This window comes from Tamandua tetradactyla, chromosome 7 (genome assembly GCF_023851605.1).
Source record: "Tamandua tetradactyla isolate mTamTet1 chromosome 7, mTamTet1.pri, whole genome shotgun sequence".
In the NCBI taxonomy this organism is placed as follows: Eukaryota; Metazoa; Chordata; class Mammalia; order Pilosa; family Myrmecophagidae; genus Tamandua; species Tamandua tetradactyla.
Genome location: NC_135333.1, coordinates 112,220,834 through 112,247,389, shown reverse-complemented (window position 1 = coordinate 112,247,389; position 26,556 = coordinate 112,220,834). Strand labels below are relative to the sequence as shown.

Genomic DNA, 26,556 nt, shown 5'->3' with positions numbered 1-26,556 from the left:
TATTGCCCTAATTGCCTATATTAAAAAACAAGAACAAAGAAAAATCAGCAGTTAACTGCTCACCTAGAGAATTTAGAGAAAGTACAGCAAACTAACCCTAAAGCAAATAAAAGGAGAGAAATAACAAATATTAAAGCAGAAATAAATAAACTGGAGAACAGTAAAACAACAAAAAGAATTTAAAAAACTAAAAGTAGGTTCTTTGAGAAAATCAATAAAATCAATGGAACTCTAGCTAGACTAACAAAGAAAAAAAGAGAGAGGGCACAAATAAACAAAATCAGAAATGAAAGGGGGCCCATTATCGTGGATCCTAAAGAAATTTTTAAAATCCTAAGAATATTATGAACAACTATACGCCAACAAACTAGACAACTTGGGTGAAATGGCCAGATTCCTAGAAACACACGAACTACCTATACTGGCTTGAGAACAAATAGAAGATCTCAGGAAACCAGTTATAAGTAAAGAGATTCAACCAGAAATGAGGGGCAAGATTGCAGCTTAGTGAGACGCGATATTTAGTTTGTATTCCAAAGCAGCTAGTAAATACCCAGAAAAAGTACAGAACAACTACTTGAGCTACATCAGTGACCAGACACACAGTGTACGCTAGTCTGGACAAACTGGACCAGCTGCAATCCCACAAAGAATGTAAGTCCCATAAACTGTGGAGGTCAGCGCCCCTGTCCCACAGGCATGAAAACCTGGTTCCCTGAGGGGAAAGGAAACAGACTTTACTAGCAGCAAAGGCTTACCTTAACCAAGCTCCACTAACGGAATTAAATAAGAAATTTTGACTACTGAAAATAGGCCCCCAGTACAGATAATCCTAGAATAAGCACTAAAAGTACTAGGAGTTTTTGTCCCAGCAGAGAGGGGGCGGGGCTCATTGAAAAAGGAAAAAAACAAAAAACAAAAACAAACTGAGGCTTTTTGAGTTGGACAGCACAATACACTGCAAAAGGAGTGGACTCAAAAAAATTAAAGCAGGGCACATAGAGCCTGGAGATAGAGCCACGAACCAAGTGAAACTCTTGATTGACAAATTCAAGGAGCCAGGGGTCCTGCTCTGAAAAGGATGTGTTTTTCCCTGCTTTGTTTCCACTACTTAACAGCTCATTAGATAGAACTGGAAGCCTTCTCAGGCACCAGCTCTGCCCCAGCAAGGGCAGAATTAAGCTCCTCTGAGAACAAGTAAATTAGTCAGGTGAAAAGAGTTAACTTCTTAAAGGCTATACCTTCCCCAAGAAAAAGGTGGACCCAGCTCAAGTGGAATCCCTCCCCCAAGGAATTCAGGCTCCAGGAACTGTAAAAAGGAAGCAATTAAGGCAAGGACAACCTACAACCTCACCTCTGCCTCAACCACACCCCTGGCAGGGAGAGTCTGCTGAAACTAAAGGTACCACATTACTTTACGCTGGTGAGAAGCCATAGGCAGACAAGCACCACATGCTAGGCAAAACAGGAAAAGCACAGAGTCTAGAGACTTCTTAGGAAAGTCTGGCAACCTGCTGTGTCTCACCCTCAGGGAAAACTAATGCTAGCGACTCCTTCCTCCTGAGACTTGGACTAGTCCAGTCAGGGAAATCTGACTGCAGTTTATAATATCTGAAGAGACTGCTTCAAAAAACAAACAAACAAACAAAAAACCCAAGAACTGAAAAATTCTGATCAGTTAGACCTATTCTAGTGGTGTAAATGAGTTGAACTGAATGCCTAATAACAGCAAACAAAACTATCCAGCAAAAAAACCCTAGATAAAAGAGTGAAAACAGCCTCCAGAATAAACTAATTAAAGAAATCAAATGCCTAGATGCCAGCAAAAAATAATGAGTCTACTAGGAAAATCGAAGGTATGGCTCAACAGAACAAACTGTTGTTTGTTCAAATGAATTATAGGAGTTCAAACAACTAATTCTGGATGTTCAAACAGATATGCAAAATCTCATCGAAAACCAAATCAATGAGGTGAGGGAGGATATAAAGAAGGCATTTAACAAACAAAAAGAAGAAATCAAAAGTTTGAAAAAACAAATCACAGAACTTATGGGAATGAAAGGCACAGTAGAAGAGATTAAAAAAAAACAATAGAAAAATTACAACAGAATTGAAGAGGCAAGAGAAAGGATTAGTGAACTAGAGGACTGGAAATATAAATCCAACACAGAAAAGAAAATATAGGGAAAAGAATGGATAAATACGAGCAAGGTCTCAGGGAACTGCATGACAACATGAGGTGCATGAATATACATATTGTGACTATCCCAGAAGGAAAAGAGAAGGGAAAAGGAGGAGAAAGCCTAATGGAAGTAATAGTCACTGAAAATTTCCCATCTCTTATGAGAGATATAAAAATGCAGACCCAAGAAGTGCAGCACACCCCAAACAGAATACATCCAAATAGACATGCTCCAGGACACTTACTAATCAGACTGTCAGATGTCAAAGAGAGAGAGAATTCTAAAAGCAGCAAAGGAAAGCAATCCACCACATACAAGGCAAACCTAATTAGACTATGTGTATATTTCTCAACAAAAAGTATGGAGACAAAAGAAGTAGTATGATATATTTAAGACTCTAAAAGAGAAAAACTGCCAACCAAGAGTTCTATATTCAGCAAAATTGTCCTTCAAAAATGAGGGGAAGATTAAAACATTTTCAGACAAACAATCACTGAGAGAATTTGTGACCAAGAGACCAGCTCTGCAAGAAATACTAAAGATAGCACTATAGACAGATAGGAAAACACAGGAGAGAGAGGTCTGGAGAATAGTGCAGAAATGAAGATTATCAATAAAGTTAAAAAAAAAAAACCTACCTATGACATATAAAATCCAAAAGGCAAAATGGTAGAAGAAATTACTGCCTTTGTAGTAATAACACTAATTGTTAATAGATTAAACTTCCCAATCAAAAGACAGAGACTGGCAGAATGGATTAAAAAACAGGACCCATCTAATATGCTATCTACAGAAGACTAATTTTAGACCCAAGGACAAAAACAGGCTGAAAGTGAAAAGTTAGGAAAAGATATTTCATGGAAACAACAATTGGAAAAGAGAAGGAGTAGCTATACTAATATCTGACAAATTAGACTTCAAATGTAAAATTAAGAGACAAGGAAGGACACTATGTATTTATAAAAAGAACAACTCAACAAGAAGACATAACTATCATAAATATTTATGTACCAAGCCATAGTGCTCCAAAATACATGAGACAAACACTGAAAGGAGAAATATACACCTCTACCATAAAAGTTGGAAACTTCAATTCTCCACTCTCACCAATAGTTAGACCATCTAGACAGAGGATCAATAAAGAAACAGAGAATTTGAATAATACAATAAATGAACTAGACTTAACATTTACAGAACATTACACCCCACAACAGCAGGATACACATTTTCTCAAGTGCTCATGGATCATTCTCAAGGACAGACCATATGCTGGGTCACAAAGCATGCCTCAATAAATTCAAATAGATCAAAATAATACAAAACACTTTCTCAGATAATAAAGAAATGAAGTTGGGAATCAACAGCAGGCAGAGGGCCAGAAAATTCATAAATAAATGGAGGTTCAACAACACACTCTTAAACAACCAGTGGGTCAAGGAAGAAATTACAAGAGAAATCAGTAAATATCTCAAGGCAAATGAAAATGAAAACACAACATATTAAAATTTATGGGATGCAGCAAAGGCTGTTTTAAGAGGGAAATTTATTGCCTTAAATGCATATATTAAAAAAGAAGAGCAAAAATCAAGGAATTAACTGTCCACTTGGAAAACTTAGAGAAAGAATAGCAAACTAACCCTAAAGCAAGCACAAGGGAAGAAATAATGAAGATTAGAGTAGAAATAAACAAAATTGAGAACATGAAAACAATCAAGAAAATCAACAAAACCAGAAGTTGGTTTTCTGAGAAGATCAATAAAATTCATGGATCCTTAGCTAAGATGACAAAAAGAAAAAGAGAGAGGATGCAAATAAAATAGAAATGGAAGAGGAGACATAACCACTGACCCCGCAGAAATAAAGGAGGTAATGAGAACTATGAACAACTTTATGCTAATAAACTAGACAATGTAGATGAAATGGAAACTTCCTAGAAAGGCACAAACAATCAACCTTGACTCAAGAAGAAACAGACAACCTCAACAAACCAATCACACATAAAGAGATTGAATGAGTCAGTAAGAAGTTCCCAAGAAAAAGAAGTCCAGGACCAGATGACTTCACATGTAAATTCTACCAAGCATTCAAGAAAGAATTAGTAGCAATCCTGCTCAAACTCTTCAAAAAAATTGAAGAGAAAGCTTTCTAACTCATTCTATAAAGTCAACATCTTCCTCATACCAAAGCCAGACAAAGATGCTACAAGAAAAGAAGATTAAAGACCAATCTCTCTAATGAATATGGATGGATGCAAAATCCTTAACAAAATTCTGCAGATCGAATCCAGTAGCACAATAAAAGAATTATATACCATGACCAAGTGGGATTTATTCCAGTTATGCAAGAATGGTTCAACATAAGAAAACCAATTAATGCAATATACCATATCAACAAATCAAAAGCAGAAAAGGCATTTGACAAAATTCAACATCCTTTCTGGATGAAAACAATTCAAAGGATAGGAATAGAAGGGAACTTTCTCAACATGATAAAGGGAATATATGAAAACCCACAACTAACATCATCCTTAATGGGGAAAGACTGAAAGCTTTCACCCTCAGTTCAGGAACAAGACAAGGATGTCCACTGTCACCATTGTTATTCAACACTGTGCTGGAAGTTCTAGCCAAAGCAATCAGACCAGAAAAAGAAATACAAGGCATCCACATTGGAAAGGAAGAAGTAAAACTCTCATTGTTTGCAGATGATATTCTATGCATCCAAAATCATGAAAAATCCACAACAGAACTTCTAGAGATAATAAATGAGTACAGCAAAGTGGCAGGTTACAAGATCAACACCCTAAAATCAGTAGTGTTTCTTTACACTGATAACAAGAAATATGAGGAGGAAATCAAGAAAAAAATTCCATTTACAATAGCAACCAAAAGAATAGAGTATGTAGGAATAAATTTAACTAAGGAGCCAAAAGACCTATACACAGAAAACTACAAGAAATTGCTAAAAGTAATCTTGAAAAGGGCATACCGTGTTCATGCATTGGAAGATTAAATATTGTTAAGATGTCAATTCTACCCAAATTGATTTATAAATTCAATGCAATACCACTTAAAATACCCAAAACTTACTTTGCAGAAATAGAAAACCAATAACCAAATTTATGGAAGGGCAGGGTGCCCCAAATAGCTAAAAATATCTTGAGAAAGAAAATGAAGTGGGAGGTCTCACACTACCTGACTTTAAAGCATATTATGAAACTACAGTGGTCAAAACCGCATGTACTGGGCAGGCCACGGTGGCTCAGCAGGTAAGAATGCTTGCCTGCCATGCCCGAGGACCCGGGTTCGATTCCCGGTGCCTGCCCATGTAAAAGAAAAAACAAAAACAAAAACAACAGCATGTACTGGCATAAAGATAGACCAATGGAATTGAATATGAAAGAGGATCCATATCTCACACCTTATAAAAAATCAACTCAAAATGGATGAAAGACCTAAACGTTAGAGCTAAGACCATAAAAGTTTAAGAAGAAAATGTATGGAACTATCTTATAAAACTTGTAATAGGAGATGGTTTCCTAGACCTTAAGCTCAAAGAAGGAGCATTGAAGAAAGAAATAGATTAATGAGAACTCCTCAAAATTAAACACTTTTGTACATCAAAGAACTTTGTCAAGAAAGTAAAAAGGCAGCCTACACAATGGGAGACAATATTTGGAAAACACATATCAGATAAGGGTTTAGTATCCAGAATTTATAAACAGAAACAACCCAATTACAAAACAGGCAAAGACATGAACAGACATTTCTCAGATGAGGAAATACAAATGGGTAAAAGGCACCTGAAAAGATGCTCAACTTCCCTGGTAATTAGGGAAATGCAAATCAAAACCGTGAGATATCATCTCACACCCACTAGAATGGCCATCATCAAAAACAAAACAAAACAAAACAGAAAAAGACAAGTGCTGGAGAGGATGAGGAGAAAAAGACACATTTGTCCACTGTTGGTAGGAATGCAAAATGGTACAACCATTGTGGAAAGCAGTTTGCCAGTTTCTCAGGAAGCTAAGTGTAGAGTTGCCATATGATCCAGCAATCCTACTGCTAGGTATCTATTCAGAGGACACGAGGGCAAAGACACAAACAGACATTTGGACACCAGTGTTTATAGCAGCATTATTAAAACTGCCAAGAGATGGAAACAGCCCAAATGTCCATCAGTGGATGAGTGGCTGAACAAGCTGTGGTATATACATACAATGGAGTATTACACAGCTGTAAGGCAGAATAAAGTCATGAAGTATGTAATATGTGGATGGATATTAGGCTGAGTGAAATGAGTCAGAAAGAAAAGGACAAATACTGTATGGTCTCACTGATATGAACTAACATTAATGAGTGAACCTGGAGAGTTCAAGTTAAGAACACAATTTATTAAGAGACAGAAATAGGACAGAGACTGGGCAACTGGTGCTGAGAGAATAAAGACTGTGCAACAGGACTGATCCATTTAGAACTGGATAGCACAATACTACCTGATCGCAGCACAATCACATAAGTTCATTGAATGAAGCTGAATGTGATTATGATAGAGGGAGAAGGGCTGGGGGCATGTATGAAACCAGAAGGAAAAGCAGAAGATAAAGGCTGACACAGTATAATTTAGGAATGCCTAGAGTGTACAATGATGGTGATTAAATACACAAATTAAAATAAGTTCTTGTATGAGGGACAACAAATGAATGTCAGTATTGCAGAGTGTTGAAAACAGACAGTATATGGATAAAAGTACAATCAATGTAAGCTAGGGTCTATAGTCAACAGTAATATTGTAATATACTTCCACTGAATGCCAAGACTGAATGGCAACAGGCAGGGGGATTGGGAAAGGGATTGTGTGTGGAAGAAAAGGAAATGTCTTCAGACAGAGTATGGTGGTAATGACATGTCTATATAATTAGGCTGGATTGTATGATTTTTTAATAAAAATGTTTAACAATGAACAGATAGAAACAAGTGCTAGAGATTACATGGAGAGAGAGATGTACCTATTCACTGTCCATAGGAAAATGAGAGGGGCAGCCCCTTGGAGAGCAGTGTGGTGGTTTCACAAGAGGCTAGGAATGGGTTGCCATGTTGAAACCCCGTTGCTCAGTGTATACCTGGAGGAACTGAGTGTGGGAACACTAATGGACATTTGCACACTGGTGTTTCTGGTGGCAGTGTTCGTGATCCACAATGAATGGAGGTGGCCTAAGGGTGCAACAACTGAGGAATGGAAGGGGGAACTATGGTGTATACATACAAATGGACTATACAGCCTCCCAAGAAAAAAATGAAGTTGTGAGGCATGCAACTGAATGAATGAACCTTAGCTGTATGTTGAATAAAATGTCAGGCAGGAACAAAAAAACAAATATTATCATGCTTCAACTATACAGACTAATTATAATATAAAAATTCAGTGAACTAAAGTTAAGAGCATGTGTTATCAGACTGGGGCTTATTGTAAAGGGTCCTAGGTTGTAAGCTCTTACAGTAGTCACATATATTCAGGAAATGCAGCTGTTAATTCTAAATTCTGAAATTTATATTCTGTTATATATAACCAGGTCTTTATAAACTCTGTTATATATAACCAGGTCTTTCCCAGAAACTTTGGGTATTTATGTTGAGGCAGTTTACAAGTTTAACCTCAGTATTTTTGTATAACTTTATGAATTCATGTGTATCACCTCAGTATTATTGTTGTATAACTTTATGAATTTGTGTATGCATATCACCTTATGAATTTATATATGAAATTACGTACTCCTAAAGTATGTAAAAGCAGGGAGTAAAACAAAATGTGTGCTGTATCTGTGTGCCCCTGGTCACATCCACAGACCCTGTCTCAGGTCACATCTGCAGAACAGGCGTCCTCTGCGCATGTCCCATCTCAGACAAAAGAAATTCCGCTCCTTTCCAGTGTTTGCTGCCTGTTCCCATAGTGACTCCTACCTTGCTTATATAATCTGGAAACCAAGAATATTTGGGGCACAGACTTTGGATGAAGACTCCTCTGGGTCTGGCAGCAATAAACTTTTGGCCTCTTCTCAGAGGCTCACCTGCTTTCTTGGGTAAACAGAGTTTTCACTACTTTGTTTTGACACCTGAGACTCAGAGTTAGAGCTCTAAAGCTCTGAAAGACAGCACTACCCCACAAAGGAACATTTAAAAAGTTGAAAAATTGATCAGAAATCAAGTAGAGACATGAATGAAGCTGATCTGGATAGGACTAAGGTATATCAGAAAACTGGGTAAAGGATGACATCATCCATGTTTTCAAACTTCAATTTCTATGTGAGACTAAAGGGAAAGATGTTTATTTGGTACAAAATTTATATTTTATATTGGGTAGTGCATTTCCTGATTTAACCTGTATGGTAAGTTTAGTTGAATGCCATAAGTACATAGAATCTTGAATAGGGCATAAGATTTTGTTGGTTTGTCCAGGTTAGTGTGATGCCCTGATAAATTCCAGAAAGATGCGGACAGTGAATAAAGAAGTATTTGCAAATTCCCCTTGCAGGGATGAGGACAAAGGGGGCAATATTCAACTTCTCCATTTGGAGAATTTTATTCCAGCAAGTAGTGGAGACAACCAAATCAATAGGTCCAGCCCTCAATCCTGGGGCTCACCCCTATGAAACTTATTCCTGCAAAGGATAGGCTAATCCTACTTAAAATAAGGTCTAAGAGTCACCCCCAGAGAACCTCTTTTGTTGTTCAGATTTGGTCTCTATTCTCTGTTGACACGGCAAGTGAACTAATTCACTACCCTCCCCCTCCACGGGGGACATGACTCCTAGGGGTGTAAACCTCCCTGACAACATGGGACAGAAATCCTGGGATGAGCTGGGTTTGGTATCAAGGGATTGAGAAAACCTTCTTCACCAAAAGGGGGAAGAGAGAAATGAGACAAAATACAGTGTCAGTGGCTGAGAGATTTCAAACAGAGTTGAGAGGTTATCCTGGAGGTTATTTTTATATATTGTATAGAGATCCCTTTTTAGTCTATGGTGTATTGGAGTGGCTGAAGGGAAGTACCTGAACTGTAGAACTGTGTACCAGTAGCTTTGTTTCTTGAAGATGACTGTATAATGATATAGTTTTTATGTGACTGTATGATTGTGAAAACCTTGTGTCTGATATTCCCTTTATCTAGGGTATGGACAGATGAGTAAAAAATATGAATTAAAAAAATCAACAAATAATAAGGGGAACAAAGTTAAAATATATTGGGTAGATGGAAATACTAGTGATATGGTATGCATGGGTTTTTCTTTTTTCTTTCTTTTTCTGGAGTGATGCAAATGTTCAAAAAATGATCATGGTGATGAATAAACAACTATGTGATGATATTGTGAGCCACTATTGTATACCATGTATGGAATGGTTGTATGTTAAGAATATTTGTATGGTTTTATAAATAGAAATATTTTTAAAAATAAAGAGATTCAATCAGTCATCAAAAATACTCCAACAAAGAAAAGCCCAGGACCACACGATTTCACAGGAGAATTGTATCAAACATGCCAAAAAGAACTAACACCAGTCCTGCCCAAACTCATCCAAAATACTGAGGAAAAAGGAAAGCTACCTAATGCATTTTATGAAGCTAGTACCAAAACTGGATAAAGATACTACAAGAAAGGAAAAATACATAAATGCAATGAAATGATTTTCTTGAGAAGCAAAAATTCTCAAGAAAATATAAGCAAATTGAATCCAATGATACATTAAAAGAACTATACATCACAACCAAGAGGGGTTTATGCCAGGAGTGCAAGAGTGTTCAACACAAGAAAATCAAGATACTTAAACAAAATTGAAAGGAAAAAAGTCACATGATCACATTAAGTTATGCTGAAAAAGCATTCAACAAAATTTGGCATCCTTTCCTGATAAAAACACTTCAAAGGGTAGGAATTGAAGGAAACTTCCTCAATATTATAAAAGGGCATATATAAAAACCCACAGTCAGAATCATACTTAATGGTGAGAGACAAAGCATTCCCCCTAAGATCAGGAATGAGACAAGAATGCTCATTTACAGCACCATTATTCAACACTGTACTAGAATTCCTAGCTGGAGCAATAAGACAGTAGAAAGAAATAACATGCATCTAAATAGGAAAGGAAGAAGTAAAACTTTCATTATTTGCAGATGACATGATTCTATACTTAGAAAACCCTAAGAAATCTATGGCAAAGCTACTAGAATTAATAAACAAATTAGCTGGTGGGATAAAAGATCAATGTAGAAAAATTAGTACTGTTTGTAGACACATGCAATGACCTGAGGACACAATTAAGAAAAAAATTCTATTCAAAATCATGACCAAAGGAATCAGGTATCTAGGAATAAGTCTAACCAGGGATATCAAGGACTTGTACACAGAAAGCTACAAAACATTGCTAAAACAAACAAACAAAAAACCACCTAAATAGATGGAAAGACATTCCATGCTCATGGATAGGAAAGGTAAATGGCATTAAGATGTTAATTTTACCCAAACTGATCTACAGAGTCAATGCAATACCAATCAAAATTCTTTCTTTTTTTCTGACTAGGAAATTTATTCTTTTCTTTGGGCTTTCCTGTACACACTAACATGCTGGCCCAAAATCTTGAGCCTGTTTGCTGCCAAAATTGCAATAATACCTTTCCAGAATATGCATTGTCAGTTCTTTGAATATTTTTTTCTTCATCTTGGCTTCTTCTTGCTTCTTCTCCTCCACAGTTGACATAGTCTGAGCTAGAGTTCTGATTTCCAATTTGAACAATTCAAAGGTGTTAACCTGTTCCTGGAGAAAATCCCTCTGTGTAGATAAGGCACATGATGAGCTACAGAGGGGATATAAAGCACCAGCAATCAATGCTCAGACTGACAGCAGGACCTTTGCTCCCTCTGAGTCTGTAATAACATGTTTTTGAAGTGTGAATTTTCAAGAACCAATTGTTCACGACTTCTCAATAATGTTCAATTTTTCCTTTTTTTTTTGTTTTAAGCAATTTTTATTGCCCTCTTCTATACCTCCAGGAGGAGTTCAGAATACTGCAACCCCATTTCCTTCTTTTGTTTCTGCCAGCAGCAATCTTACTCTGCTGAAGCTCTTACTTCGTGTCAGACTCGTTTTTACAGATATATTCCAGGTGACCTGTCTTCTCATTAGCCCTGTTCAGGTCTGTGATCAGGGCATCAACATTCTCCTGCACAACTGCAAAGCTCTGACCAAGAGAATTTATCCAGCATGCTTTCTGGTTGTTTTATGAGCACACATCCAATACCCACTGCCAATACAAGGTTATGATGAAAGGTTAGCTTCTTCTCAGTATCCTTATGGAAAGCTTCTGGTGTTTACTTTCAGACTGGGCTGCTCATACCTTTTCTTTTTCCAAACAGTGCAGCCCAATTTGTAGTTCCATTTTTAAAGTGCTTATTAAAGCCTCTCTGTCTGCACATTTAGTGCATAAACAACTTAACTCTTTATTGACATCACTCAGTTTATCTGAAGGTTCTTTACATTTTTAGTATGTGACTCTATCTTCTGTTGGTAGAATTAAGCTCATTAGATGCCTTTTCCTTAGCATCATTCATGCTAATGTATCTTCTAGCTTGTTCTGGTAGTCTGTCAAGGTATACCTCAAGGTCTCAAGGACAACAGAGAAATTGAGAGGTTTATCTTTGTCCTTGTGGGTGCCTGATGTCCACTGGCGTGACACAGTAAAGCTGTTTAAGATTGATTCCAATTCTTTCACATTAGTTTCACATCTCTACTATGAAGGCCTGGTGCTTCTTAACCATTACAAGTTCTACCTGTAATTCATTGCAACTTCTTTCATTATACTGGAGTTTCTTTTAAAGGTCTATAATTAATTTTACCTGTTTCTTGATCTTTTCATTTAGTTTCTTGTTTTAAGAGAAATACTCTCTAAGATATTCAGTTTTGCAAAGCTTTCTTGTGCATTATGCTTTTCTCAATCATATGCACTTTCAAACTTCTTTGAATTCATTCTTTTTTTACTCTCAAATGGTTTAGTGGTAGTAGTACAATGATATAATAATTATTATATTTTAGAGTATATGGGAATTCCCTGTACTATTTTTGCAACTTTTCTATAAGTAGTAGCCAAGAAATAAAGAATTAACAAATGATTATGCTTACTGAATCATATAGGTACAGGCAATGTTTTCCTTACCCCTGTATTCTGAATGTCCTTAATTCCGACCTGATCAGTTTCATTCTCATATCTAAATACCAGGTAATACATATGTAAAACAGCACTTCAAAATCCAGAAATAATAATCACTAATCCAGACTAAATATGACTGCTGTAAGAGCTTACAATCTAGGTCCCAGTTTTCTTATAAGTATTTTCTAAAGGAGAGATCATACAACATTTGCTCTTTTGTTTTTGGCTTATTTTGCCCCACCAAATGTCCCACAGGTTCATTTACATTGTTGCGTGCCTTACAACTTCATTCCTTTTTGTGGCAGCACTGTGTTTGATCATATGTTATGCCATCATTCCCTAATCTACCTATTTCTATATTGTAGAATAACCAGAAGTTAATACCTTAAGTTACTGAAACTCAATAAGTCTCACCCTTGTTTATACTTACTGTTGTAATGGTTATTCTAACAGTCTCAAGATAAAAGTTAACTGTAGAAGATGACAGAATAAGATAGGTCAAGTTCACCCCTGCTACAAGGAATAGCTAGAGAACAGACAGGAAGTTAACTGAGATGGCAATTCCAGGTGTAAGTGACTAGGAGGGTCTTTTATACCACATAGGGAGACCCTGGTTGTAAAAGCTGAAGAACTGAGACGCAGAGAACCAGAGACCACCCAGATGGTGCAACCAGGCGTTATAATGCACCCCTTTCCAAATGGAAGCCCGGAGCCCTCGGGATTGCACAGATGGGGACATGGGGACTTCGGAGTAAGCCAAGTGGTGTTCCTTGAACACGCTACACTCACTGGCACAGCCCACAACCTGCGACTCACCCCAAACCCCATCCACTTGAATGCCATGACCCATCCCCCCACTCCCCGCACACCAAGTGCCCCCACCCTGCCACCCCCACCTCGAGTGTACACACCCCACACCCACACTCTAAGCGCACGCATGCCTGCACCAGCCCAACCCACCTCTCCTGCACAAGTGCAGTCTCACCCGGCCCCTCCCAAGACACACCTCCCCATCCCTATCCCCTGCTGGTGGTCGCTACAGCATAAAGGCTGCAGACACTTACCTTCATACCCAGGCTACACCCACCCCCACCCCATACAGTTGTGCAACCCCACCCCCACCTCCAAATCTGCACACTTGTGCATCAGCTTACAGACCTCCTAGATCCACGCATGCACATGGACCCAAGCCACACCCCCCAGCTCTGGGCAAGTGCTGACCTGAGCAGATGAGCCACACTTGCCCCCAGCACATGCAAGTGCAGAAATAGACCACCTTTGACAAGGCCCCCAAACACCTAAATATAAGAACTAGCACCATAAAGCTTCTAGAAGAAAATGTAGGGTAACATCTTCAAGACCTAGCAGTAGGAGGTAGCTTCCTAAACTATACCCAAAGCACAAGCAACAAAAGAAAAGATAGATAAATGGGAGTGCCTCAAAATCAAATGCTTCTGTATCTCAAAAGACTTTGTCAAAAAGATGAAGAGGCAGCCAATTCAATGGGAGAAAATATTTGGAAATCACATACAGACAAAGGTTTGATTTCCTGTTTATACAAATAAATCATACAACTCAACAACAAAAGAACAACCCACCCAATTATAAAATGGGCTAAAGATATGTACAGCATTTTTCTGAAAAGCAAATACAGATGGTTCAAAACTACATGAAGGGATGTTCATTTTCATTGCCTATAAGGGAAATGCAGATCAAGACTACAATAAGATACCACCTCACACCTATAAGAATGGCTGCTATTAAACAAACAGGGAACTATAAATGTTGGAGAGGACACGGAGAAACTGGGACACTTGCCCACTATTGGTGGGAATGTATAACAGTGCAGCCAGTGTGGAAGACTGTTTGGTGGTTCCTTAGGAAACTAAATATCGAGTTGTCCTATGATCCAGCAATAGCACTACTTAGTATATATCCAGAAGAGCCTTTCCAGAGAGAGAGAAACCCTGAACTTCATTGGCCTTCTTGAATCAAGGTATCGTTCCCTGGATGCCTTACATTGGACACTTCTATAGGCATGCTTTAATTGGGATGTTTTCATGGCCTTAGAACTGTAAACTTGTAACTTATTAAATTCCCCTTTTAAAAGCCATTCCATTTCTGGCATATTGCATCCTGGCAGTGAGCAAACTACAACAGATTTTGGCACCAGAGGAGTACTGCTGTGGTTTGCAAATCAAACAGGTTGGAACTGCTTTTTAAATGGATAAAGGGAAGATTCTGGAAGAGCTGTGAGGAGCTTGATAGAGAAGGCCTAGAATGCTTTGAAGAGACTGTAGAAATGTGGACTCTAAAGACACTTCATATTAAGCCTTAGAAATGAGGCAAGTGTTATTACAGACTGGAAGGAAGGTGACCCTTGCTTTAAAATGGCAGATAATGTGGCAAAATTGACGAGTGGCTTTGGCTGGAAGGTAGATTTTAAAAGCTGTAAATGTGGATATTTAGTAGAAGTGATATCCTCAGCAGGGAGAGTCTGCAAAGTTAAAAGTACCACATCATCTTATGCTGGTGAGACCTGCAGGCAGACAAGTGCACACTCTGGACAGGATAAGAAAATCACAGAGCTGAGAGACTTCACAGGAAAGTCTTTCAACCTGCTGGGTCTCACCCTCAGGGAAAACTGACACAGGTGACTCTTTCCTCCTGACAGGAGGCCAGTTTCGTCTGGGAAAATCCAGCTGGGGTCTATAATACCCAAGTAGACCCTCCTAAGGGTGGGGTGGGGGAAGCACCATAAAGGTAGGGCAAGAAACAAGAAAACAATAACTGAAAAATTCTGCTCTGTTAAACGAAACCTAATCTAGTGGTCCAGAATAAGCTGAACTGAATGTGAAAGAACAGATAGACAACAAAGTTATCCAGCAAGAAAATCCTATGGAAAAGACCTGAAAACAATCTTCAGAATAAACTAATTAAGGTAGTTAAATGCCTAGACACCAGCAAAAAATAACAAATCACACTAAGAAAATTGAAGATATGGCCCAGTCAAAGGAACAAGCCAACAATTCAAATGAGATACAGGAGTTGAAACAATTAATTCAGAATGTTCGAACAGACTTGGAAAACCTCATCAAAAACCAAATCAATGAATTGAGGGAGGATATAAAGAAGGCAAGGAATGAACAAAAAGAAGAAATCGAAAGTCTGATAAAGCAAATCACAGAACTTATGGCAATGAAAGGCACAGTAGAAGAGATGAAAAAAACAATGGAAACCTACAATGGTAGATTTCAAGAGACAGAGGATAAGTGGATTGGAGGATGGAACATCTGAAATCCAACAAGCAAAAGAAAATATAGGGAAAAGAATGGAAAAATATGAGCAGGGACTCAGGGAACTGAATGACAGTATGAAGTGCACAAATATAGGTGTTGTGGGTGTCCCAGAAGGAGAAGAGAAGGGAAAAGGAGGAGAAAAACTAAGAGAAGAAATTATCACTGAAAAATTTCCAACTCGTATGAAAGACTTAAAACTACAGATCCAAGAAGTGCAGCATACCCCAAACAGAATAGATCCAAACAGACATACTCCAAGACACTTACTAACCAGAATGTCAGACGTCAAAGAGAAAGAGAGAATCTTGAAAGCAACAGGAGAAAAGTAATCCATCACATACAAGGGAAGCCCAATAAGACTATGCATAGATTTCTCGGCAGAAACCATGGAATTGAGAAGACAGTGGGATGATATATTTAAATTACTAAAAGAGAAAAACTGCCGACCAAGAATTCTATATCCAGCAAAATTGTCCTTCAAAAATGAGGGAGAAATTAGAACATTTTCAGACAAAAAATCAGTGAGAGAATTTGTGACCAAGAGACCAGCTCTGCAAGAAATACTAAAGGGAGCACTAGAGGCAGATATGAAGACAGGAGAGAGAGGTGTGGAGAAGAGGGTAGAAATAAAGACTATCAGTAAAGATAAAAAGAAGAAAAATTAGATATGACATATAAAATCCAAAAGGCAAAATGGTAGAAGAAAGTACTACCTGTATAGTAATAACACTAAATGTTAATGGATTAAACTTCCCAATCAAAAGACATAGACTGGCAGAATGGGTTAAAAAACAGGATCCATCTAAAAAAAAATAGAATAAAAGACAAGTTATAACTCGAGAGAAAATATTTGCAAATCATATCAGATAAAAGACTCTCAAAAATTAATTAAGAAAACAACCCAGCTTTTCAAATAGATAAATATTTGAACAGACATTTCATCAAAAAATAAATACAAACAGTAAATAAGCACATGAAAATGTGCCCAACATCACTACTCAAAAGCAAATGCAAATGAAAAGCACAATGGGACTACTGTAAATCTATTAAAATGATTAAAATCAGAATGACAGACCATACCAAGTATTAGCAAAAATGCACAGTAACTGGAACTCTTCTATATTCATGGTGGAAATGTAAAATAGCGCAACTTTGGAAAACTTTTCAACAGTTTCTTAAAAGGTTAAACACATACCTCCCATGTAATCCAGCCTTTCCACTCCTAAGTATTTAGGAGAGAAATTAAAGCATATATCCATGTGAAATTTGTTTATGACAGCTTTATTTGTAATGGCCAAACACTAGGAAAAAGGCAAATTTCCATCAAAAGGTGAACTGACAAATTGCAGCATATCCATAACAATGGAATACTTCTCAACAATAAAAAGAAGTGAATTTTGCTACATGCAACAAGATGGATAATTTCAAAATAATTATTCTGAGTGAAAGAAACCAATTAAAATAATGCATAGTGTATGATTCTATTTATATAATTTTCTAGAAAAGGCAAACAAATCCACAGTGACAGCAGATCAGCAGTTGCCTTAGAACTAGGACAGAGGAACCTGGCAGAAAGGAGGGATTAAAAAGGTGTAAGAGGATATATGGAGATTGTCTTCAGTTATCCAGGTGGGCTCAAAGTAATCACAAGGGTCCTTCAAAATGGAAGAAGAGGTCAGAATGATGCGATGTGAGAAAGTCTCAACCCACAGTTACTGGCTTTGGAGCTGGAGGAAGGAGGCCATCAGCCAAGGAATGCAGGAGGCTTCTAGAAGCAGGAAAAGGCAAGAAAATGGATTCTTCTCTATAGCCTCCAGTAAGAAATGCAGCACTACAGACACCTTGATTTTTAGCCCAATGAGACCCATGTTGGATTTTTAACCTACAGACTGTAAGAAAATAAATTTGCAGCATTGTTTCAAGCAAAAACAAACAAACAAACAAAAGGGGGGGGTGGTACACGACGAGATTTTGGGAAGGTGATGGATATGTTCCTTATCCTGTTTGTGGTGATGGTTTCACAGGGTTTTTTTTTTTTTTTTTTTTTTTGTATTTGCTGTTTTACTCCTAAACTTCTTCAGAAGGCTGCTTAGCTCAATGATTGCAAAATCACCATTTTACAACTCCCAATTTAACAGCTGATTTAGGAAGAATCATCAAAGGTTATTAAAATAATTGGGTGAAATTTTGCTGAAGAACAGGATCTTTACACTATCTCAGAAAGCACACATTTCTTCTTAATTACTAAGAAAGAAAATTACGTTTCTATAAAGAAAAGGAGCTTCACAAGCCAAGTGATTTTTGACAAGGTGGGAAAGATCACTCAATTGAAAAAGAATAGTCTCTTCAACAAATAGTGCTAGAAAACTGGATCTCCACTTGCAAACAAAAAAAGAAGAAGGAATACACCCCACCCTACCACCCACCATATACAAAAATCAACTCAAAATGAATCAGAGACCTAATTATAAGAGCTAATACTATAAAACTCCTAGAAGAAAACATAAGAAAGCATCTTCAGGACTTTGTGTTACGCGATGATTTATTAGGCTTCACACTCAAATACAAGCAAAAATAGATACATGGGACCTCATAAAAAAAAAATGTGCCTCAAAGGACTTTATCATGAAAGTAAAATGACAGCCTACACAATGGGAGAAAATATTTGGAAACTGCATATCCAATAAAGGTTTAATATCCAGAATATATAAAGAAATCCTTAAACCTGAACAATAAAAAGACAACCCAATTTTAAAATGTGCAAAAAACTTGAATAGACATCTCTCCAAAGAAATACATGCAAAGGGCTAAAAAGCACATGAAAAGATGCTCAATATCATTAGCTGTCAGGAAAATGCAAATCAAAACGACAATGACACACTATTTCACATCCATTAGATGGCTGCTATTAAAAAAAATGAAATAACGTTGGTGAGGATGCAGAGAAATAGGAACACTCATTCATTGCTGGTGGCAAGGTAAAATGGTGCAGCTGCTGTGGAAGACAGTTTGGCAGTTTTTCAGAGAGCTAAGTATAGAATTACCATATGACCCAGCAACCCCACTACTAGGAATATACCCAACAGAGTTGAAAACAGAGACTTGAACAGATAATTGCCCACCAATGTTTATAGCAGTATTATTCACAATGTTATAAGATGGAAGCAGCCCAAGTGTCCATTAACCAATGAATAGATAAACAAAATGTGGTGTATTCATATAATGGAATATTATTCAAGAATAAACAGGAATGCTAAGACTGGACCCTAAGTTTATTAAACCTTCAGACATAGCCCAAACAGCTCAAGACCAATTCTTCCCCTTTCAAAAAAAAATAACTATTAAACTCTTGCTGATTTTGAAATTCAAGTATATTCCAAAAATCTTTTTCCATTTTTCCCCTGCCAATAGTTGAACAAATTATGAATGTAAATGTTGCTTCCTATGGAATGGAGCTTAAAAGATATTAAGGAATGATGAGAAAGAAAGACAGACCGGATCAGGGGGTCTGAAGATCAACCATAACAAAAAACAGACAACTTTATTCTTAACCAGATCCAGCCTATACATTACAGAGTGACAAAGGCATGCATGCATTTCTTGAGGAATCAGAGTGCTTAATTTTCAGTGCTCTATTCCTTCATACTTAACATAACCATTTGGGGTAAACATTCTCTTCCTCCCAGACTGCTCTACCTAACAATCTCCACAGTTTACTGCCGCCAACCACCCTGACGCCAGCTGCTCCCAACAAATTCTGAGGGTCTCATTTTAACCCTTGCTCCTACATGTAAACTATGAATTTACATCACAGCTTCTATGGAAATAAATTTCAAGAAAATTAAAAAGAAAAAAAAAGAATAAACCGGAATGAAGTCCTGATACAAGCTACAACATGCATGAACCTTGAAGACCATGTTGAGTGAAATAAACCAGACACAAAGGGACAAGTATTGTTAAAGATCTCACTGATTTGAAACAATCAGAATAAGCAAACTTGTAAGTCAGAATTTAAGAATATAGGTTACCAAGGGATGGAGTGAGTATAGGGAATGGGACGTTAAGGCTTAATTTAAGGGTTCTTATTTGGAATGATGGAAATGTTTTGGTAATGGATGGTGGTGATGACAGTACAATATTGTGAGTACAATTAATAGCACTGAAGTAAATATCTGAATATGATTAAAAGGGAAAATGTTAGGCTGTATGTACAGTAATAATTTTTTTTAATTCCATGAACTACAGTACACAAAAGTAAATTCTAAATTAAACCATGGACTTTAATTACTAGTACAATTGTAAAAAAGTGGTATCATCAATTGTAGCAAATGCTCCACACCAATGCAAAGGGCTTGTGGTGGGATGATGGGAAATTTTTTATGCATGATTGCTCCCACAACTTCTCTAATAAAGAAAAAAACAAAAATAAAATTTGAAAAAGAAAAAAAAAAAAAGAAAAAGACGACGACTCAGGCCAGGAAAGCAGACCCACCCAAGCACATGGAGAGGGTGAGTTTGTCCAAAAGGTAGAGGGTGGGACTTCCACCTCCTTGCAGTGGAAGAGTTGTGGTGCCTCAGGCCTTAGAGAAGGTGGCGCACATTCCTTGGGGTTTGGGGAGAACCTGGCTGCCACCGCATGGTGGGGTTTAGCATGTGCCCCAGATATGGCAGAGAGCCCAGGTACGGCCCCGAAGCTTGGAGAGGGTGGAGTCAAGAAAAAGGTGGTTTCCCCAAAGTCCCCCAAGGTTGCATTTGGAGAGAGGCAAGCCACTGCATAGGCCCTTGGAAAGGGTAGGACTGTGGCTTTCTAAAGCCCTGAAGATAAATGACTCTCAGACTTTAAAATCTAATGGAGTTTGCCTGAAGGTTTTCAAGACTGCTTGGGTCCTGTGACCCCTGTGTTCCTTCCAATTTCTCCGTATGGAAATGGGTATGTGTATCCTATGACTGTCCCTCCTTTGTATGTTGGCAGCAAATAACTTGTTCTGAGTTTTACAGGTCTGGAGCCAGGGGAAAATTTTGCCTTAGAACAGACCATATCTGTAATTAACTTTGATGAGACTTTGTACTGGTTTTAATCTTTTATTGCATTTTACTGTTACTGAAATGCTTCAAATTTTTCTGATATAGTGATGGAATGAATATATTTTGTATATGGGGGAAACGTCTCTCTTTTTTTTAAATTTTTTAATTAATTTAGAAAAAAAAATCACAGAAAGAAACACAAAAATTCCCAAAATGTGATCATTCCATTCTACATATATAATCAGTAATTCACAATATCATCACATAGTTGCAGATTCATCATCCTGATAATTTCTTAGAACATTTGCATCAATTCAGAAAAAGAAGCAAAAAGCAGAAAAATAAAACGAAAACAGAAAAAAAAACCCATACACACCATACCCCTTACTCCTCCCTTTCACTGATCACTAGCATTTCAAACTAAATTTATTTTACATTTGTTCCCCCTATTATTTATTTTTATTCCATTTGTTCTACTCATCTGTTGACAACGTAGATAAAAGGAGCATAAGACACAAGGTTTTCACAATCACACAGTCACACTGTGAAAGCTACACCATTATACAATCATCATCAAGAAACATGGCTACTGGAACACAGCGAAATATGTCTTTTTTAGGGTCCGGAGGGTGGAATGTGCCAGTTTGGAAGGATTTCTTTTTTTATTTTTTATTAATTAATGGAAAAAAAGAAATTAACCCAACATTTAGAAATTATACCATTCTACATATGCAATCAGTAATTCTTAACATCATCACATAGATGCATGATCATTGTTTCTTAGTACATTTGCATCGGTTTAGAAGAACTAGCAACACAACAGAAAAAGATATAGAATGTTAATATAGAGAAAAGAAATAAAAGTAATAATAATAGTAAAAAAACAAACAAAAAAATCTATAGCTCAGATGCAGCTTCATTCACTGTTTTAACATGATTACTTTACAATTAGGTATTACTGTGCTGTCCATTTTTGAGTTTTTGTATCTAGTCCTGTTGCACAGTCTGTATCCCTTCAGCTCCAATTACCCATTATCTTACCCTGTTTCTAACTCCTGCTGGACTCTGTTACCAATGACATATTCCAAGTTTATTCTCAAATGTCCGTTCACATCAGTGGGACCATGCAGTATTTGTCCTTTAGTTTTTGGCTGGACTCACTCAGCATAATGTTCTCTAGGTCCATCCATGTTATTACATGCTTCATAAGTTTATCCTGTCTTAAAGCTGCATAATATTCCATCGTATGTATATACCACAGTTTGTTTAGCCACTCGTCTGTTGATGGACATTTTGGCTGTTTCCATCTCTTTGGAATTGTAAATAACGCTGCTATAAACATTGGTGTGCAAATGTCCGTTTGTGTCTTTGCCCTTAAGTTCTTTGAGTAGATACCTAGCAATGGTATTGCTGGGTTGTACGGCAATTCTATATTCAGCTTTTTGAGGAACCGCCAAACTGCCTTCCACAGTGGTTGCACCATTTGACATTCCCACCAACAGTGGATAAGTGTGCCTCTTTCTCCGCATCCTCTCCAGCACTTGTCATTTTCTGTTTTGTTGATAATGGCCATTCTGGTGGGTGTGAGATGATATCTCATTGTGGTTTTGATTTGCATTTCTCTAATGGCCAGGGACATTGAGCATCTCTTCATGTGCCTTTTGGCCATTTGTATTTCCTCTTCTGGTAGGTGTCTGTTCAAGTCTTTTCCCATTTTGTAATTGGATTGGCTGTCTTTTTGTTGTTGAGTTGAACAATCTCTTTATAAATTCTGGATACTAGACCTTTATCTGATATGTCATTTCCAAATATTGTCTCCCATTGTGTAGGCTGTCTTTCTACTTTCTTGATGAAGTTCTTTGATGCACAAAAGCGTTTAATTTTGAGGAGCTCCCATTTATTTATTTCCTTCTTCAGTGCTCTTGCTTTAGGTTTAAGGTCCATAAAACCGCCTCCAATTGTAAGTTTCATAAGATATCTCCCTACATTTTCCTCTAACTGTTTTATGGTCTTAGACCTAATGTTTAGATCTTTGATCCATTTGGAGTTAACTTTTGTATAAGGTGTGAGATATGGGTCTTCTTTCATTCTTTTGCATATGGATATCCAGTTTTCTAGGCACCATTTATTGAAGAGACTGTTCTGTCCCAGGTGAGTTGGCTTGACTGCCTTATCAAAGATCAAATGTCCACAGATGAGAGGGTCTATATCTGAGCACTCTATTCGATTCCATTGGTCGATATATCTATCTTTATGCCAATACCATGCTGTTTTGACCACTGTGGCTTCATAATATGCCTTAAAGTCCGGCAGCGTGAGACCTCCAGCTTCGTTTTTTTTCCTCAAGATGTTTTTAGCAATCCGGGGCACCCTGCCCTTCCAGATAAATTTGCTTATTGGTTTTTCTATTTCTGAAAAATAAGTTGTTGGGATTTTGATTGGTATTGCATTGAATCTGTAGATCAATTTAGGTAGGATTGACATCTTAACTATATTTAGTCTTCCAATCCATGAACACGGTATGCCCTTCCATCTATTTAGGTCTTCTGTGATTTCTTTTAGCAGTTTTTTGTAGTTTTCTTTATATAGGTTTTTGTCTCTTTAGTTAAATTTATTCCTAGGTATTTTATTCTTTTAGTGGCGATTGTAAATGGGATTCGTTTCTTGATTTCCCCCTCAGCTTGTTCATTGCTAGTGTATAGAAATGCTACAGATTTTTGAATGTTGATCTTGTAACCTGCTACTTTGCTGTACTCCTTTATTAGCTCTAGTAGTTTTGTTGTGGATTTTTCCGGGTTTTCAACGTATAGTATCATATCGTCTGCAAACAGTGATAGTTTTACTTCTTCCTTTCCAATTCTGATGCCTTGTATTTCTTTTTCTTGTCTAATTGCTCTGGCTAGAACCTCCAACACAATGTTGAATAATAGTGGTGATAGTGGACATCCTTGTCTTGTTCCTGATCTTAGGGGGAAAGTTTTCAATTTTTCCCTATTGAGGATGATATTAGCTGTGGGTTTTTCATATATTCCCTCTATCATTTTAGGGAAGTTCCCTTGTATTCCCATCTTTTGAAGTGTTTTCAACAGGAAAGGATGTTGAATCTTGTCAAATGCCTTCTCTGCATCAATTGAGATGATCATGTGATTTTTCTGCTTTGATTTGTTGATATGGTGTATTACATTAATTGATTTTCTTATGTTGAACCATCCTTGCATACCTGGGATGAATCCTACTTGGTCATGATGTATAATTCTTTTAATGTGTTGTTGGATACGATTTGTTAGAGTTTTATTGAGGATTTTTGCATCTATATTCATTAGAGAGATTGGTCTGTAGTTTTCTTTTTTTGTAATATCTTTGCCTGGTTTTGGTATGAGGGTGATGTTGGCTTCATAGAATGAATTAGGTAGTTTTCCCTCCACTTCGATTTTTTTGTGGAAGGATTTATGTACCCTAGAAAAGCCATGTTTCAATCCTAATCAATCTTTTGGGAGTTAAGAGTTTCTACTAATCTCTATGCAGTACTATAGACTGGAAACTTGATTATACTATCAACACAGAAATGTGATTCAATCAATTATGGGTATTAAACTTGATTAGATGGAGACTTGTCTCCACCCATTCTATGTGAGTCTTGATTAGTTTACTGGGATTCTATAAAAGAGGAGACATTTTGGGGAAGAATGCCTTTTGAGAACAATAAGAAAGTTGCAGCAGAGCCAAACAGAGCCCTGAGGTCAAGAGAACCACAGAGTCTACTAGCATCCTTTGGAGATTCTGAGAGAGCAGAGGACAACAGAATGATGAGAGCCATGCAGCAGAGTTCATGAGCCAGCGACTTTTGGTGACGAGGAGAATCCCCCTGGGGGAGATTCATGAGGCCTGAAAGGAAGCTAGGAGATGATACTGTGTTAGCCACGTGCCTTTCCAGATGAGAGAGAAACCCTGAACTTCATTGGCTTTCCTGAATTAAGGTATCTTTCCCTGGGTGCCTTAGGACATTTCTATAGACTTGCTTTAATTGGGACATTTTCATGGCCTTAGAACTGTAAACTTGTAACTTATGAAATTCCCCTTTTAAAAGCCTTTCTGTTTCTAGGATATTGCATTCTGGCAGCAAGCAAATTTAGAACAAAGTGTAACTAATAAAGTATCAGTGGCAGAGTTCAAATAGAATCAAGAGGCTACTCTGGAGGTTGCTCTTACACAAGCTTCAGTTAAACATTGCTACCTATCATAACCTGCTAAAGCCAAACCAGGACCATTCCAGCCAATCCTAAAGAACACCTAGGGCAATATATAAGATTCCACGAGCGTTCCATGCACTAGTGTAACTTTCCAGAAACCTACAACTTCCAGATGGGTCTCTGGACCAGATAAATCCTGAAATCTTGAGGGCTCAGCCTCTCCAAAACATCAGATAGTTCCATCTTCCTACCCCATATTAGTGACAGACCTTTCCAACATGAAAGATTTAGAATGGCCATAGCCCTAAAGAGAGAGATAGAAAGATCAAAGGTGATAGTGGAGTTATACAGAGAAGATAGGATTTAACAAATGAATATGATTGCTGAATTAGTAAATTGATATCTCTTTTTATTGCCAGTATCTTAGAGCAGCTAGAAGTAAAAACCTAAAATTGTGGAATTGTAGCCCACGCCAAACTCTCAAATATGTTCTACAACTAATTGTGGTGCTGTGCTTTGAAATGTATTGCTTTTTTATATATATGTTATTTTTCACACACACACACAAAAAGTCGATTGTGGTGATAAAAAAAAAAATTATTCCTTCTAGCCTCCTATATTCTGGGGCAGCTAAAAGCAAAAAATCTGAGAGGGTCGTATGGTAGACCATGACAAACTCTGGGATCTGTCCTGTAACTACCTGTTGAAGAGTGCTTTGATGCTTTGAAAACCATTGCTTTTTTATTTCTTTGCTTTGTATATATGCTATATTACACAATAAAAATGTTTTTTAAAAAGGGTAAGATAGTAGATTCAAAAGTTGCCTTTACAATTTCTAAAAAAAAAAAAAAAAATGGTCAGCACAATACTGCCTAATTGTAATGTAATTATGTTGGAATGCTGAATGAAGCTGCATCTGAGCTATAGTTTTGTTTTGTTTTGTTTTGTTTTGTTTTTCTCTTATATATTTTTGTACTTTTTATTTTTATTTGTGCTTTCTCTCTGTTATCACTTTATTTCTTTTTCTGTTGTCGTGCTATTTCTTTCTCTAAATCGATGCATATGTACTGAGAAATGGTGACCATACACCTATGTGATGATATTAAGAATTACTGATTGCATATGTAGAATGGATTGATTTCTAATGTTGTGTTAGTTAATTTTTTTAATTAATAAAAAAAAAGTCAAAAAAAAAGTTGCCTTTACAGTAATAATTTTGTTAATGGTGAAAACTCACCCATTAAAGATAAAGATTTCCAGAATGGATTAAAAAATATGATCCATCTGTATGCTGTTTACAAGAGACTCATCTCAGACCCAAGGACATAAACAGATTGAAAGTGAAAAGATGGGAAAAAATATTCCACACAAGCTGCAACCAAAACAAAGCAGAGCTAGCTATACTAATAACAGACAGAATAGATTCTAAATTCAAAGATGTCATGAGAGACAAAGAAGGACACTATATATTAATAACAATTCACCAAGAAGAAACAATAATCATAAACGTTTATGCACCCAATCGAGGCGCTGCAAAGTCCATGAGGCAAACACAAAACTGAAGGGAGCAACAGAAGTTTCAACAACAATAGTGGAAGACTTCAATACCCCACTCTCTTCTATAAATAGGATAACCAGAAAGAGGATAAGGAAACA

The 26,556-nt window shown here is 37.1% G+C and overlaps 1 protein-coding gene and 1 pseudogene across 1 annotated transcript in view; both read right to left on the bottom strand.

Annotated features, from left to right (window-relative positions):
- The window catches only part of TMPRSS12 (transmembrane serine protease 12), a 118,133-nt gene that overhangs the window by 63,880 nt on the left and 27,697 nt on the right, over positions 1 to 26,556 (bottom strand). The window lies entirely within an intron of this gene.
- Positions 10,768 to 12,206, bottom strand: LOC143690198 (coiled-coil domain-containing protein 171 pseudogene; annotated as a pseudogene).